The 19,048-nt window shown below is 35.2% G+C and overlaps 1 pseudogene; it reads left to right on the top strand.

Moving 5' to 3' along the window:
- Positions 1–156: 156 nt before the first annotated feature.
- Positions 157–5,861, top strand: LOC105856622 (catalase pseudogene; annotated as a pseudogene).
- Positions 5,862–19,048: the final 13,187 nt, after the last annotated feature.

Raw genomic sequence — 19,048 nt, 5'->3', positions numbered from 1 at the left:
GACTTCTCTCTGCACTCATATCTCCACTATGAAGGGTGCCCACAACTTCAGATAATGAGCCAGGGGCTCTCTGGCATAAGACAGTGTGCATTCCACCTTCCACTGTCCTCAAAAGCATTCGCAGCACTTCCCAGTCCCTCCAGGGCAGCCCGTGCTATGGGTCAGAACCTTGGGAATACTGCTGCTCTCCTGTGTCTCCCTATTCCTTTGCAGTTGTCACAGTTCAAGCAGGTTGTGGGCAATTGTCATGTGGGATCCATTGGCAGGAAGAGTGAAGGGCTGCGACTACCCCAGCAGGATAGAGGCACCCAGTGTGTGCACAGGCAAAATGGTGCCCACTGTCTTAGTTTGGTTTATGGTGGAGTGAAGTGACCATACACCAGCCTGTGACTTGGTGCTCTGCTCCCAAGATGCTGTCAATTCACCGAAAGCAGCAGTACTTGCATTTGTCAAGGTAGAAGGCTCTCCAAAAGACGGGAGACAGCAGATTTCCACAGGTGTGAGAAAAAGAAATATAAAGAGTCCTATCAATTCCTCCAGGCTCCAAATCCCTTGGGGTTGGTCTCTGCCACAATCTTGCTCCTTCTTGTTCTGCTCTTCCCATGGGATCTTAAATAAGGGTAGGTTCTGGCACTTCTCCCTCCGTATTTCACCTGGGCTATGCTTTCTCCCCTAAAACTTTCTTTTTGGGACAGTATCATGATCAACGTCTCTAGTTGGCCATCTTGCCCCTGGCTGACAATTTTCTACTTCTAATACCTAACTTAGGTCCTCTTTATAACTGATATTAATGGTGAGGATGTTATTTATAAAGATAAAGCAATATAGAAGCCACCTGTAGATATTTCAAAATAAGTAGACAATGGGGACTAACTGAAATGTTTTGAGCAAGAAAATATTAGCTAAAGCTTGTAGTTTTAGAATAGTATAAAAGATGGACTGGTTATTTTGCCCTCGACTTATGATTCCCTACCTGCCTATCTGCTTTGATTTATCTGTGTGTTGCTTACATGCATTAGCAAGGTAAACTGCACTCCAGGTCTGGCTTCTGACAGCCTCTCTAACCTGTTTGAAATAGTGTAGTCAATAAATCATAGCTGCTTTTCCTACAATTTATCATTATAAAGACAGTAGATATAATCATTTTGGGGAACATAGGTTAGGATAAATTTTGTAAATGTTATGAACTATAAAGAGTGGAAGATGACTAAAATTTTTAAACTGATTTGAGCTGAGTTCAGCCTGGTAAACTACTGATACATTACAGTTTTTAAAGCTATATGTGGAAGATCCAGATATACCAGTTTGGGGACCATATATGTTACTTGCCATAATAAATCCATCTTCAGGTTTAGAATCTATGACTTCTATAGTATTGGATACTGATCTATTTGTGCTTCAAAAATTCCACAACCCATCATAATTCTCTAAAAAATATTTATATTTGCACTTATATAATATTTATATATGGGTGTCATAAAAGTGTGTGTATGTATGTCACTTTAATTGTCATGACCTTTGATAAGAATAAAAGATGAGGAATTATTAAACAGAAGAATCTGAAGGAGAAAAGGGACTTTCCACAGACATGTATGAGAATATTTTATATTTTGACTTCTGACAAAACATAAATGCACATATACCTACAAAAGATTGTTAATCTGATTTGGTTTGAAGTAAACTAGGTCCTTTAGAAAATATGACTAACAGTGATTTCTTACATACCACTTATTATACAACCTAAAAATATGCTTTAAAATTTGCACATTGGTTTAAGCATCTCTCTAAAATTATGAATTATACTCTCAAATATTTCCCAAGCAATGTAAGATTCATGGAAGCGTATGCAATAAAAATCTGTGAAAGGATTAGATATTGTAATTTCTACTTCTATTTTTAAAAATTACCACTTGAGAGAATACAGCAGGACATAAATAAAATATAATAAGTGATAATCAAATGCTTGTTGTTACTATCAATACTCCTAGTATTAAGACTGTAGCATCCAACAAGATGGAGTCCATTGATCTGTATCATTCATGTGTCCTTTGTATATATATATATATGCATATATATATACACACACACACATATATGTCCTTTGTTGTATATATACCTCACAACTCATCCTTATATACTTTTGCACAATGCTATAGTAAAATCAGGGCAAACTGATTGATTCTATGATGTCCTCTTCTAAAGTAGATCATGAAATTATTAATGCTCTTGTAAAGGCTGTAAGATGGAATTATACATTTATGTGTTGTATATATTTTGAATTTGATATATGTATATTGATTCTATTTATATTATATATAGATACAGCTATACACATATGACACATATATACTTGATTTTATATTTTAATATATACCACCCCCCTCATATGCACACCTAATCTCTAAATTGGTTTATTTTTTATGGATTCAAGAGGAAGAGGTTTGATACTCCTTTAGCTTGGTGATTCCTTTGTTCTGGGAAACCAATAAAAACATTCATCATCCTATCCAATTTCAATATAAAAACCTTGTTTAAAAATAGAAATATTTGAAACATGAAGAATTCTGAGTACTGCATTCATTTGGGGTAGTAATTTTTTAAAGTTTCTGAGATAAAATATGGTTACAACTTTTTAGATTGGGTTATTTTGGTGAAATTCATTTTATTTCTAGATAATGGGGTAAAACATATAGAGGAAATAGCTGTGATTCTGCATCACATCTCATAGCTCTGAATGGGTCCATTCCCCATAATTGGAGTGAATTATTTTCGGCAAGGTCTCTGTACACAGCTACTTCCAGAGAAGATTGCATAGCTTGAAAGAGCAAAACTGATGGCTCTGGCCCTACCTGTGCATGTAATTCTGATCTTCTTTTATACTGAGAGGATAAGTATTTATTTCAGATAGCATCTTTCAAACAGTGACAAGTAGTTAATATTTACATACAAGAAACCTAATGAGGTATGTATATTTTTTTAATCTGTTCCCCTTAATATACTCTTATTAATCCATAATATCCTAGACCAGGTTCTGAAGCTTTACCTTTTACTGTACAACTCCTCTGGATGTCCAGGGACCTGGCTTGTTTTTCAGAGGATGTAGAAACATCCTGAGCCATCATAAAAGACGAGATTTTGACATGAAACCATTTAGGCATAGACAGATAAGGTGACATTTTCTTGAAAGATTCATGGAAATCTTACAGGCAACAATCAGATGTCTGTGTCAAGAAGAACTGCTTATCTGTGTGGACAGCATGTGGTGTTCACGGAAATGAAGATGAGTGAATTTGCAGTATTGGTTCTATTCCCCACTACTAGGTTATAATCCCAGGGGGGTTTACAAGACTGCCAATTTTAACTCACTTTCTTTTCAGTGTTATCCTTTAGTTTCTACTATCTCATTTCCACCACCCTCTTCTTCAAGATCACCCACTATCTCCTCTCCCTGTCCCTTTTCTTCAGGAGCTGTCTCTAGCTTAGCCTTAGTGAGAATGGGAAGTAGAAAGGATTATTCTTTCTTTTACTCTACTTTTCCTAATTCTATGGTTAAAGCCCCATGACTGTCCAGCATCCCTCAGAACTTCCTTCCTATTTCTTTGGATAGAAATATTTTGTCAATCACTGACTCTTTCTCATTCCACCCCAACAATTGATATTTTAATTATTCTAGAGGCTATATTTATGACTTTCAATGGTGAAGAGGAATTATATATAAGGGATGAGAAAAGAATAATCCCAAGAATTGATATTTCTATCTTACTAATAAATTATATGTAAATCTACATGGATTTCTAAGCATATAATCATACCTCATGCAAATGATGAATGAATTCAAGAGTGTATTTGAAGGAAAATGTCTTACATGGGTTAAAATTTTAATTATGAGATAACTTAATTAAATGTTCTCTGGTTTAACTATATATTATGTTATCGATATTTATTAAGAACCTGTAATATACTAAGTCTTGTGGGGATGGTATAAAAAAACAATGAAGAGGTCAGGCTTACTTTTTAGTAGAGGATGTTAAAGAGTAAGTAAATAAAGATCAAATGTAACTTCAACAGAAATAAGTATAATGGAGAACATCAAAGTAGGTGATAGAGAATGATTGGAGGAAAGATGATTCATATCCTGTGGACATGGAATATCTGATGAAGCAACACTAGGGTTGGAATTTGAATTTGAGAGAAAGTGAAAAAAATTCTTCTCCCAGCAAAAGAGATAGTAACTAAAAAGACTTCAAGGTAAAAATGAAATTAGCATCTATGTCAGTTTGCCAGGGCTGCCATGACAAAGTACCACAAACTGATTGGCTTAAACAAACAAACAAACAAAATGCATTGTCGAGAGGCGTCTGTCTGCAGAGCAGGACACGCGCTTGCCCAGGCAGCCTGCGACGCTGTGCCACGCCAGTCGGACACCACCGAGGACAGACGGGAGGAGCCGCTGGAAGGAGCTGCGGAACAGGCAGAAACCTGATGTCCTGACCACAGGACCTGGTAACCCAATAGGAAACAAACTGAACATGATGACAGCAGGGCCCCGCAGGCCCCTGCTCGTTCAGGATGTGGTTGTCACTGATAAAAGGGCTCACTTTGACAGAGAGAGAATTCCCGAGGGAGTGGTGCATGCTAAAGGAGCAGGAGGAGCCTTTGGCCACTTCGAGGTCATGCATGACATTACCAGATATTCCAAGGCAAAGGTGTCTGAGAGTGTTGGAAAGAGAACTCCCATTGCAGTTCGATTCTCCACTGTTGCTGGAGAGCCAGGCTCAGCTGACACAGTTTGTGATCCTCGTTGGGCTTGCAGTGAAATCTTACACAGAAGACGGTAACTGGGATCTTGTTGGAAATAGTACCCCCATTTTCTTCATCAGGGATGCCATATTGCTCCTGTCCTTTATCCACAGCCAAAAGAGAAATCCTCAGACGCACCTGAAGAATCGGGACAGGTCTGGGACTTCTGGAGCTGACACCCGGAGTCCCTGCATCAGGTTTCTTTCCTGTTCAGTGATGGGGGGTTCCAGACAGACACCGCCTTGTGAATGGGTATGGATCGCATACTTTCAAGCTGGTGAATGCGGATAAAGAGGGAGTCTATTGCAAATTCCATTGTAAGACTGACCAGGGCATCAAAAACCTTTCTGTTGAAGATGCAGCCAGACTTTCCCAGGAAGATCCTGACTGTGGCCTCCGGGATCTTTTCAATGCCATTGCCACAGGAAACTACCCCTCCTGGACTCTGTACATCCAGGTTGTGGCATTTAATCAAGCAGAAGCTTGTCCATTTAATCCATTTGATGTCATCAAGGTTTGGCCTCACCAGGACTACCCTCTTATTCCAGTTGGTAAACTGGTCTTAAACCGGAATCCAGTTAATTACTTTGCTGAGGTTGAACAGACAGCTTTTGACCCAAGCAACATGCCACCCGGCATTGAGCCCAGCCCTGACAAAATGCTTCAGGGCTGCCTTTTTTCCTATCCTGACACTCACTGCCACCGCCTGGGACCCAATTATCTTCAGTTACCCGTGAACTGCCCCTTCCGTGCTCGAGTGGCCAACTACCAGCTTGACGGGCCCGTGTGCTTTCTGAGGACGTGCAATATTCTACGAGAAGGTGCTGAATGAAGAGCAGAGGAAGCGGCTGTGTGAGAACATCGCCCCTGGCCACCTGAAGGACGCCCAGCTTTTCATCCACAAGAAAGCGGTCAAGAACTTTGCTGCGGTCCACCCTGACTGTGGGAAACGCATCCAGACTCTTTTGGATAAATACAACAAGGAGAAGCCTAAGACTGCGATTCACACCTTTGTGCAGCCTGGCTCTCACCTGTCTGCAAGGGAGAAAGCCAATCTGTGAAGCCAACAGGCCCCAGTGCCTGGCCAAGGAGCTCTGTGCCTATGAGGCAAAGCTCAATGTTCACACGTGTAACCCACTCATCCCTGCAGAGAAGACTCTCTTGTGCTAGATGTGCAAATGCAAGCTAATGTCTTTAAAGTGATAATCCAGGTTTCTATAGTGAATAATGTAATGACTTTTAATGCTATTTCCCAAGGGGGAAATGAAGGTCGGGGCTTAACAATCATTTAAAAAAACATGCACTTGTTTTTGGCGGTTGGATTATTCATCTAAAATGACTCAGAGGAAAGTTTCTAATTACTAAAAATATGTTTATTAAAGAAAAAATCATGGTGAAATTAGCATGTTTACATATCACCTATAGCCTATTATATAAAAATACAACTATAATTATATAAGAAGAAAAGATAATGATGAGCCACTCAGAATTATTTTTCTAAGGTTCTTATAGGAAAAACACATTTAATGCATCAGTGTCTTCAGTAAATATCTTTAGCATGGCTAACTGTTTATTTCTGTTTGTAATTCATCAGGTTCAGTTTTTTTTCCCCACTTGGAATTACATTTATGCAAATTCAGCATTGATTTTACAACAGATTGATTTATAATTACGTATTACACTTTTATAATAAAATAATCTGTTTGCAAAAAAAAAATGCATTGTCTCATAGTTCAGGAGGCTGGAAGTCTGAAAACAAGGTGTTGGTAAGGTTGCTTCCTTCTAAAATCTATGAGGAAGAATCAGTTCCCAGCCACTCTCTACCTTTTGGTGATTTGATAATAATTTGTGGCATTCCTTAGCTCATAGAAACATCACCTGAGCTCTGCCTTCTTGCTTACATAGCATTCTCCTGTGTGCACGGCTGTGTCCAAATTTCCCCTTTGTATAAAGACAGCAGTCATATTGGGTTGAGGGCCCACCCTACTGAGGTATGATCTCACCTTAACTAATTATATCTGCAATTACCCTACTTCCTATTTGTGAATAAGATCATATTCTGAGGTTCTAGGGATTATAACTTTGGTATATAAATTTTGAGTGGACAGCAATGCAACCCATACAGCTTATGTAACAGTTTTTGCTGCAAAACAAACCCTCACAAAACTTTGGCTTTAAACAATATTTGTTTCATGTTATTTTCTGGGTTGGCAGTTAGCACCAGAATCAGGGGGTTAGCTGAGTTCAGCTGATGGTCAACTAAGCAACTCTGCTTCTGGAGTTTGGCTAGTGTTGGTCGAGATGACAGGTGCAATTAGGCTAAGGTTTCTTTTATCATCCACCAGGCTAGCCCAGAGTTGTTCACACATTGACAGTTTAGTGGAGCAGTAAAAGAAAACATCCAATATACAAGTGCTTTCCAAACCTTTGTTTTGTACTTGCTAATGTCTCATTGGTCAGAACAAGTCACAGTCAGTTTCAATGCTTAGAGAAATAGTCCCCAGGTCTGGAGGAGATGATCTGCAGCTCTAGGTTGCAAAAGCCTGGATGCAAAGACATGAAGAATTTGTGGCCACATTTACAATTTACCATGGTTTGTCTGAAGATGAGAAATATGGTTTGTATGTATATCCATATTTCAAGTGAATTAGTTTTAACTGGGTAATTTAAAAAGACATTTATTTTTTTTTCATTGTATATATGAATAAAAGGGAAAACAGAGAAATGGTAACAAAAGCCTAGAATTTAATTCTGCCATCTTCTCTCTCATAACCCCTTTCTCCATGCAAATGATTTTCATGATATGGACATTTTTCTCATTGCAATGAGCATGATGTTTAATACATGTGGTACCAACCATTTTTCTAGGCCAAGGGAAAGCCAAAGGTTTAGGATTCTAACTCTCAGTACCATGACAGAATTATAGATACAACCAATTATAGCAGCCATAAGTCATGATAGCCCACGTCTTGAACAGAGTTTTGGATATTTATCATTATCCTCTTTTAACCTCAGTCTATTACCACAAAATAACCTGCTCCTAATTTTTTTCCCAAGGCTATTACATTAAGAGTTGGGGTTTTCAAATTTAATTGCCTTAGTTCTTCTATATTTCAGGAAGAGGATTCAAGTTCTCTTTTTTATTAACACTTTTCTCTTTTTTTAAAAATTAATAATCCAGTATCAGTATAGTGTTAATGCCTTCACATAGATAAGGAGTGAGCAACTTAAACTAGTGCAGTTTGACTCATAGTCCTGACTCTTTCAATCTTGAGATAAATGATTTAATGACAAAGCAAATAAAACAGGAATTTATTAATTATGTTGGAAGGTTATTAGTGGGATTGTCGAAGAATGTTTTCATGCATTGCCCCCGAAGTTGCCTAATGTCCTTTGCTAAGACTCTTCTATCTTTCTTTGATTCTGTAAAATACCTAATATTTTTCCCTCTAAATATTTTTCTAATCAAATTAGGCCAAGTAAATTTCTATTGCTTGCAACTAAAGACTAACTCATACTCTCTTCTAACCTAAATGCTTAGGGATTTTTAAGAAAAATTAAATGCATATTAAAATTCTACTTGTGTCATGTTGACTAATACAAAATTATATTTAAATGATGATTGTTTAAAATGAAAATATACTTATTATATACAATATAAACATTATCTGGCTTTGTTTCTACTTGCAGTCAGATGAAAAATCTGTCCCCACTTGTCTCACCCATTGGTTGGGAAAATTTCAAGGCATATGTTCTAAATTGTCTATTACTGTTTTCTGGCAGGATTAAGCACTAATAACTTCCTTGATAACACATTGCTATTGGCTGCCTGTACCTTCATTTTCACTTCACCAATTCTCTACCTTTATTTTGGGTTCAAAATAAAGTATATTCATTTGAATCTCTGTCTCAAGAACTGCTTCTGGGAAAACCCAAACTAAGTCCAAAAGAAATTGATAATGTACAGAGAAAAGATAAAGGCCTAGAGGCACTCCAAAATAAATGACCAGGTAGAAGAACATTAGACTACAAAAGGAACAAGTATGATACATAGACCAGTTATCAGTGTAAGGTAGAATCACTTATTCCCATGAAGAATAAGAATGCAACAAATTTTATTCATTTTATTCCTTTTGGCTATGATAATGGAATTATTTTCAATAGTAGAATTTGATTAAATAATGAATAAATAAATACGTAATAAGTGAATAAATACAACTAGTACTCTGATACGTATTTTGTAGTTAACAGGAAAGTATTAATATATACTGAACCCCCATAAAGGGAAACTTATTATCAATGACATTTTCTTCCTAATAAGAATTTTGTTTTCCAAAATATGTTAACATGGGAAATGGAAAACAATTTTAACATTGTAGTATAGGTCAAGGATATGTAAAGAGTAAAAACCTGTTGTTTGCATGCTTGACTCTAGAAATCATGTACAGTATATATTTATAAAGAAGTGAGAGATCTCAGGAAATATATTTTAAATGTGAAGCTTGGGAACTTGAAGTAAAATTCAGAATGTTGGCTATCATTTCCATACTACTAAAAAAGAGTACCTTCCATATATCCAAGGTATAAAATGTACCAAGATGCCAGACTTACGACTATAGATTTTTAGTTGATATCAGGGCCACTTACAATATCATATCTATTTTGAAATCATTTATAATACATATGAACTTGGTATTAATACACAATGTAGGCAGTGCTGAATGACTAAAGTAGCTTTGAAAGAGTTCAGTATGAGAGTTTATGCTCAAGGTAATTATATATCTAAAAGGTCGAGTGATTCAAAGATCCCTGATATTCATGGATCCATGTCAGATAACAGATTTTCCGATGTATTAGTAATATACGAGAGGGTGGAGGGGTAAAAAAAAATAACATATGTAACCTCTGCCCAAAAAGGAGTCCCTACTTTCTTCTTAAAGTAGAAAAGAGCCATTGGAATATCAAATTATTTTTCATTTCATTTCAAGCTAAAATATCACCTAACAATACCATTAAAGAAGAGGAAATCACATAAAGTCAGGAATAAAAAGTGAATTTCTCATTGTCTTTTAAAAAATAGCCTCTTCTTCTTAAACTCCAATATTGGGTTCCGATTTCCTTATTTTGTAACACAAATTTTTAAAAAACATATTTTATAATATATTACATATCCCAATATTTAAATGAATATACATACTATTTTGATTCAAAGAACACGTACTAGAATGTTTATTCATATATATTTATATATAGAGAGAGAGTCCTTCAAATAATTTCTGAATAATATTGCAAATTGGACACTGTTTATAAGGCTGTAAGACAGCAGATCCTCTGTTGTTGAACAGGAGAGGAAAAAAAATTGTTAAATAGATGTAGAGAGTCATATTGTGGAAACCAATTTGACCTTAGGTTGAGCCTTAGTCAGTGGGAAGCTACCTCAGGCACAGGCTTTGAATAAACCCCTTGTCCTCATCTCCTGCTTTGGCTACCCTTTGGCCAAGCACAATCAAATCTAAAATACCCCCACAATGCTCTTGTGTCTGGTGAATTAAAGATGGAGGAAATTTGCATCTCTCTTTACTTTATTGAATAATGATATTTCTGGTCACTTTCCAGCTTTAGATAATAACAGAATGCCTTCTCTTTTCTTTTTTTATTTCGTTTTTTTTTTCTTTCCTATTATAATTCCCCTAGATTTATTTGTGAACTTGAAAGAATGTTCTGTCCAAGACGTTTTCTGAAGTGGCATTTTTATTTTACTTGGCAAAGAATCTTAACTGATTACCTTAGCAGCTACACAGCTATCTGCTAAGCAGTAGTAGAATCAATAAAATTTGTCTTCCTTAAATGATAAAGTCACAGTCAAAATCAAAGTATCAAAAATCAAAGTATTTTTGTCCATGTATTTTTAGCAAGTATGTGAGTGGGAAGGGTACCCTTCAAGTTCCTGAGGTAATCAAGTCAGAATTATTTACAGAAATTATGTGAATTGGAACAAAATTTTCTGGGTCCTTGGCACTCACTTACTGACTAACTCCACCACTCCCCAGTCATAGAGTAATCAGTTTAAAATCAGCTTACAGACAGGTCCCCCACCCTCAAATCTACAGTATAAAATAAATAATGCTTAGAAGACTGTGCCATTTATCTACGTAGTTCAATGGATGTTAGTGCCTAGCCATGTTGATTAATTGGGACAAATTCTAGCACAAAAATGGTTTAATAAGCCCTTGTATTATGATAAGCCAGGAAGGGGTACCCTTTGCAATTTGTCCAAAGATGCAATTCCCTTCTTTTCATAATCGGAAAGAGAACATCGTGTTTTTGTTTTTGTTTTGTTTTGTTTTTGAATTTATAAAAGGTCATAAATAACATGGACTAGCAGTGATTTTGCCAGGAATAAGTGATAACTAAGGGAATCAAAAAATAGGGCAGGAGAGAATGCCTGCCTATTATAATAGTGAAGGAAATAAAAAAAAAAAAGTAGATTTACAATGTCTGAAGCCTGCAAGGCAGAGAAACTAACTTCTCAATTGCGAATGGAACACTTACAATATATAACAACCCAGCAAACAAATATAAGACACTTAAAAAAATTACATCAGTTTCTGAAATTAAAGATAAGAGAAACTGTGATACGAGAAAATGAAAATATTTCCTATCCAAGTCCAAGCTCCTCATCTTAAGGCCAAGAAAAAGGAAATGAGTGCAACGAAGTGAGACTCTGAAGAAAAGTCAGCTTATTGCTTCTTCCAAAGTTTCAGGTTACTTATAATCAAAAGTCCATCTATTTGGAGATTAAAAAAAAAAGAAACACTCACCCATATATTCAATAAGATACAGCAAGACCATTCTATTTAAGATAGTCTTAATGATGTGGAAAACTATAAGGTAAAACTGCCCTGATTTTATTTTCATTATCTCATTATTTTTTTCATTAAGTTTTCATTATTTCATGTACCATTACTTTGTTCTAATATATTCCTTCTTGGTAGTCTGCAGATGAGTTTATGTTATGCTTATATCTCCTACAATCTAGTGTTCATGTTTAGTTGTGAACTGCATTTGATTTTTAACTTAACAAAAACAGATTAGAAGAATATAAAATATAAAATATCTCAAGACTCAAGATCGCATTAACCCTATACTTCTGCTTCTTCAGTCTCACTTTCAGGTCAGGACACTCACTAGAAAGAAAAAAAAATATCCTCCCCAAGAACTAAAAGATATTTTGAAAATTCTTTTCACTTAAATTTTTAGTCAAACTTAGCATTTAAGAAAATTTGAATTGAGTTATATATTATGTTAAAAGTTAATTCAGTATGCGATAAAATTGAATTAAATAAATTTAACTCAGTATGTGATAAAATTATTGTACTTAATTAAAAAGCAAACATGTCTGAAAGATGCTTTCCAAAAACATCTTAGTTTTCTAACTGCATGGCAAGTTACTCCAGGAAAAATAAATGGAGATGTGCATTTCTAACCAGCCAATTTTTAGTTATCCTTAATATTTAAATACATTTTATACTTAATAATGATATAAATTTCCTAAATTGAAAATTAGTATTAATATGTTGATATCTTGATAATTGATCTTAATAGGTAGGAGGAAATTAAATATTTAATATAGTTGGAAAGAACATGGAAGGTACTTGTAGTAACTGTTTCTCAAAAACATAAATTTCCTAGTTAAATGAAAATGACCTAAATTTTATATTTTTCTGTAATTTATAAAAAGCAGCACACAAAATCAGTAAAAAAATGAATTGGAACTTGATCAAAATGTAGCTACAGATAGTGTTAGATAGATACTGAGGGATTCTGGGTCTCCTAGGGATGAAAGTGGGTTCTGTTGCCCCCCTCTTGGTCTTGCCCAACGCTAATTCTCCATCCCTGGAGGGAATATCCTACTAGTCTACTAATCAGACTTTGGTGCACCAGCTGTAAAAGAATGCAGAGGACTCACTAGGCCACAGGCCAAGCCACCTGGGTACCATAAGTCCAGAAAGTGACCTAGAACTCCCATCCATAGTTAAGGCTCAAGTCATGTGACTCCCAATAGTCCAATCAAGGTGATTCCTGACCTCTGAACCACAAGGGAGGTCCCTATCCAGGTACCATAAAATAAGACGCTGACCATAGCATCTCTTTCTCTTTTGCCCTTCCTTTTACCTATCCTGTTGTGACAATGGGTCTGGTCATCATCTATGGTGTATGTACCATGCTCTCTAAACTATTCCTGCTCTTGCCCTATAATCCTATCTTTCTCTTCTCAATAAACCTGATTTTTGTGTATGCCTAACATTGGTGTGTCTGATGAGTCTTCAGCCATGAGCATGCTACAAACTGACATTTTCAGACTAAAACTGACATATTTGGTGCTCTGACTCTGTTGTTTCTCTCTAGGCAAGCATTTCTCCATAATGCTCTTGTTTTGGGATATCCCATCCTTGCTTTTGTTAGGTTTAAAGAATTTACCCTCTTCAAACTTCCATCCAAACCTAATGAACAGAAACTTTTCAAAAGAAGACAGAATAATGGCAAGCAAACAGATAAAAAATGCTCAATGTCTCTAATCATTAGAGAAATGCAAATCAAAACCACAATGAGATATCACCTAACCCCAGTGAGATTGGCCTCTGTCAAAAAAATCTCAAAACAACAAATGCTGGTGAGGATGTGGAGAGACAAAAACACTCTTACACTGCTGGTGGGGCTGCAAATTAGTGCAACCTTTGTGGAAAAGAATTTGGAGATACCTCAAAGAGCTAAAAATAGAAATATCATTCAATCCAGCAGTAGCACTATTAGGCATCTACTCAAAAGAGCAAAAGACATTCTATAATAAAGACATCTATACTCGAATGTTTGTGGCAGCACAATTCACTATTGCAAGGATGTGGAAACAACCCAAGTGCCCGTCAATTCATGAGTGGATTATTAAAATTTGGTATATGTATATAATGGAATATTACTCAATTATAAGAAATGACAGTGATCTAGCACCTCTTATATTTGCATAGATTGAGCTTCAGCCCGTTATCCAAAGTGAGGTATCACAAGATTGGAAAAATAGGCTCCACATGTACTCTCCATCAAATTGGCACTAACTGATCAACACTATGGTGCTCACATGGTAGTAATATTCTCCAGGGATTAGGGGGTTGAGGGAGTGTAAACTCACAACTAATGGATACGGTGAGCTTTGTAGAGGGGAAGCGTATGTCTCTAATCCTTGCTTGGGTGAGGCAAAGACATAAAATGTAACCAAAATGTTTGTAATCTCATAATATCCTGAAAACAAAACAAAACAAAACAACAAACAAAAATACACCCCTCTCCCCTTCCTAGGGGTGTATTAGGCACTTAGCCCTTGCCAAACCCCTAGGGAGATAAGGGAATAAAATGTGAAAGGGGAACTTACTTTCCTTATCCCTCCTGATAAGGATGATACTTAGCCCTCCTTGAGGGAGGAGTGGCTTCCCTGAGCTGAAGTAGTCTGTTCCTGCTTCCAACTTGTCTCTTTTTGACAAGTGAGAAAACCAGTAGGGCAGAGGGCTGGGGAGGCTTTGCTTGACATGTGTGGGTCCTCCCGATACAATTCTTTTTCTCTGCATTGCTTTGTCTTCTTTACAATCTCTAAGCCAACTAAAGTGGTAAAAGGAATATATGTCCTCCATGAATCTTTTGGCCAATTCCAACCTAAATAAGTCCAAGTGTTATTGATTTAGTGGCCCTGTAGCAACTCGTAGATAGAAGAATGCATGCTCTTGGTCAAATACATAATTTTGATGTTTCCGAGATGTATTTGGGAATTTAGTTTTTTCAAGTACTTGGAAGCCACTCCTCCATTCTCTGACTTTATATAACATACACTTCATGTAGCCCATCTGAGCACATGAGCCAAGACCATACCTGCCAGTGAAGTGGCAACTCCTCAATCAGAAGTACTCCAGTGAACAATTCCAAAAACCAGAGAAAAACTGATAGTGGTATTTCATATTTCATTGAACTCACTGTATTCTGTATATCAGTGGTACAAGTGCAAACATCAGAGGCATTCCAAGCATCCCTGGATCTAGGGGTAGAACTTCAGATCAACTATTAGCACAAGTTTAAAAACCAGTTGCAACCACTAACTCCAGGATTTTTCTAATAATACAGGGATGAACTCCATGGATTTTTTGGTCCCACTGAAACTACCTGCTTAAAGGTGTGTGCATATTTTCATTTGTCTTGGGAAAGCAGAAAAACTTTTATCAGTTTTTCAAAGGGATTTTTGATGAGAAGAAAAAAAATTAAATGCAGAAGGGCTCGACTTAAAGGCTTGTATTAGGCAGTCTCAAAAGAGCAAAAAAGCAAGCTCAAAGATCCAAAGCACTTATCCACATTGCTTTCTGGGAGAAACACAGACCAAGATAGAAATTAAGCAAGCACTTCTCATTTCACAAATAACTAGTACATGGGTTCAAAAATCCCTCTGGAATTAACACTGGCATGCTCAATATTAATGTCGTTTAATTGTAATTCAGGAGCAATTGCCTATGGTGTAGATTTTTTTTTAATTTCTATGAATTTGCCTTTTTCCTATGAAGGAACTGTTTATCTGACAGTAAATTAATTTCATATCCACAAAAGGCCCATTAATATTTGCTTATCTTATGCTCATATAATTTAATAATGATGTTTGTATCTTCAGAATTCTCTAGTCTCCTGTCAAAAAGACCACGTCTATCATGTTGATTTGTTTCTAACAACCAGAGGTTAATGAACAGAGGTACCATAGGCACTACAAATTCTAGTATCTTGCATTGCAACTATTTTCATTGAGGACTATTTAGCAACACAGATCTTGTCAATTTGAGTTGCGTGTAAATACATAACTCATTATTCTTCAATTGACTAAAGTCATTTGGGAAAATTTACAAAGATAAAGCCTGGCAAAATGATTGATTGCCCTTTTTCATGGAGAAGACATGTTGATGTATTTAATGAACAGAGTTTATGTATATTTTATAGAGCACATTTGTGATGTAAAAAATATCTTTTTGATTTTTTTTGAATGGCACTAATTTTAATTAAAAACCTAAATTATTAATAGTTTTTAAAGCCTTGAAACCTGTATGCATACAAAGTTCATAATACTTTTATGTAAATAGACACATGAAAGCCTAAGTTAGTACATTTTATATTATTACATAAACTTTATTCAAATAGGTTTGAATAAATGAGTGTTTTAGCAAAGTATAATTCATTGAATAATTTTTACTAAGAGAGTTTTCCTATTTAATTTGGTGAAAATTAGATATAGACGTTATCTAAATTTGCAAATGACAAATCAAAAAACATTGGTGAAAATGCATTCAGCATGTGAGGAAAGGTCTTGAGGGTATGATTTGGTTATTTTATGACTCACTATATTATTTGGATTATTTCTACCATTCTTATAATTTTTCCCTATCTCCTAAAATATGACATTCATGACATATTCCATACCTGATATTATAACAACACTTTATCATTTTTAATCTAAAGAAAAACTGAAACTAATTTTTAAAGTTTTATGTACCAAGCATTGTACCATATAATATTCAGCTTGAGAAGGAGCTAGAAATACGGGCTCTATCAAAATTTAACAGACTCTGCTTTAGAATGATGCATTGATTTGAGATTTAGGGAAATTATTCTTATACGCAATAGTTTTACATGTATTTATCTCAACTTTGAAAAAATATGATCTCTGTTCAACATGATTGGCTGAATTATGGTATGATAATAAAGAAATCTCTAAATTTACTAACTTTCAAAACTAAAGTTTACATAGTGTATATACTACATGCCCTTCCCATGTCAGACAAGGACTCAGCTTATTGCAATCACTAAAGGATCAAGGCTGATGGGGTTGCAAGTAGACATAGGCTTCCATGATCACTGAGTGGGGAGTAAGAGGACACAGTGATCTGTAAGCTTGCTCATGAGGATAACTGCCCATAAGTAATATATTTCACCACTGTACATATTTCATTAACTAAAACTAGATATGTGGTCAAGTAGGCAAAGATGAATACATTTCTCTAAGAAAGGAACATCAAGTAATTTTTTAACAGATATATAGTTCACCTCAGATATTTTACTAGAAAAAAATGATCAAATTCCTCCTACTTAATAAAAATGATAAGCTTCTATTTTCCCACTACTAAGAAAAGACACTGTAATGATTCCCATGAATACTTATCCATAGTGAAGAATGTAAATAGAGTTGCAAGTGGGCTTACAAAATAGTCACTGAACATCATGTGCAATTCCCTAGTTTGTGTCATAATTATTAATAATTATTAATAATAATTATTATGTAATATATTATATATCATAATATATTACATAATAATTATTATTAATAATTATTAATAAACCACATGGTTTTGGAAACCTGAGTTATATGCTGTAATTCTTGGTTTTCTTATATCTGATATGGGAGTATTTGTATTGATCTCATACAGTTGTTGGGAAGACCAAATGAAGTAATGTTTACAAAGCTAGAAACTCTAAAGAAGTATTTTATAAATTTTAGAAGTAGTGGTATATTTTACTAATCAGATAATATCTCTCTCTCTCTCCATATGTGTGTATACATGCATATATATATATATATATATATATATTACAAACCAATTTACTTTGAGAAAATTGAGAATATTTATCGAATCCATTTAGAAAAAATAAAACTTACATTTCCACTCATATTTGAAATATATAAAAGAAAAACAGTTTATTTCATCTTCAATGTGGACATAGTGTGGTCCATAAATGATTGCCTGATGTCATATAAGAGCATAACCAGTCATTATTCTATCAGCTTGTTTCTCTACAGGGGCTAAAATCCTGATGAAAGAAGTATTCTGAATTTCATAATGGAATGATTGGAAGCCCTGAAGACTCAAAACAACACAGAATGATAAAGAACATAGAAACAACTAAAGCAATGAAGAAAGTGCTTCAGAGAATAGATGTAATATTTCTTTATGTCAGTGGATAATCGCTTCAGTGAGATGCATCACTTACATACCAGTGGAAATTCTAGAGATAACGAATAGAAAAAAATGAACCCTGTAGAAACATTTTCAGACATACAGTATGAGGGATTGTCCAGCTTTTTCTTCAGAGTGAAAACAATCAAGTAATTAAAAAAAAACTATTAAAAATTCTGTGGGTACAGGAATGCCAATAATATTAGAAGTGTTAGGGATAGCACTTGCCATTAAAGATCTTAAACTCTAAATGTGAAAATAAGGTTTAAACACATACAAATTTAAAAGAAATGTAATAGTGACCTTAAAGGGTTGCTCTACTACACTGCTAACTCCTACATAAGAGGTGTACATGCATAATATGTATTTATATATGAAAGATATCAGTTTAAAAGTGAGGGTTCTTTCAGTTACATAATACATCAACAAATATTTTCTCATGTCTGCTAGATACAAGTTATTGTGCAGGCTTTGGGACTACAGAGATAGAAAAAGAGCATGCAATGTATTTCTTGAACATGTCGGCTAATGGGTAATACAGTTAAAATAAGAAATATACAAATGAATAAAGTAATTATAAATCTGAGTAAGAACTAAACTTAAACAAAAAAAATGCGAGTAACATGAGAACAAAAAAATAAATCATTAAACAAGGTAGTATACTAGCAAACTTTTTCTGCAGTTATAGGTCCTCTCCATGGATACAATCACAAATGCTTACCTCTTACTCATGAGTCTTCAACATGGCAGTGGCTCTACTTGGTTCCTCTCATAATGTCTTCATATCCTGGATTTCATGATAAAGAAACAGCCCCCATCTGGTACATGGTGTTCTGATGGCAGAAAACAAGAAAAAATGACCAAACCAATACACAAAGGTACATTGAACACTTTAGATATGAAATACACATAATCCACCAAGAAAAGAATGAGACACTTATGGTCAACAATGGACATGTCAAAGGTGGGATATAAAATGCTCTTATAGGGGAAGAAAGAAGATAATTGGAGAAAATCATATAATATATCAGTCTGTTTTCTTAGATGTAAAGATCCATTCCTCGCCCACATGAAGATGTAATCTTTTATTCTGCAGAAATTAACCTGAAAAATCTGCTCCAGTCATGATATGAGGCTCAAAGGCCAGGAATTGTTATTATACCTCAGTTACAGATGCAGATCCTCCTGTTCTATCTGGATAACCACTAAAAATATGT

The sequence above is a fragment of the Microcebus murinus genome, chromosome 11, assembly GCF_040939455.1.
Source record: "Microcebus murinus isolate Inina chromosome 11, M.murinus_Inina_mat1.0, whole genome shotgun sequence".
NCBI classification, from domain to species: Eukaryota; Metazoa; Chordata; class Mammalia; order Primates; family Cheirogaleidae; genus Microcebus; species Microcebus murinus.
Note: the sequence above shows the minus strand (reverse complement) of the source record. Positions and strands in the feature narration are given on the sequence as shown.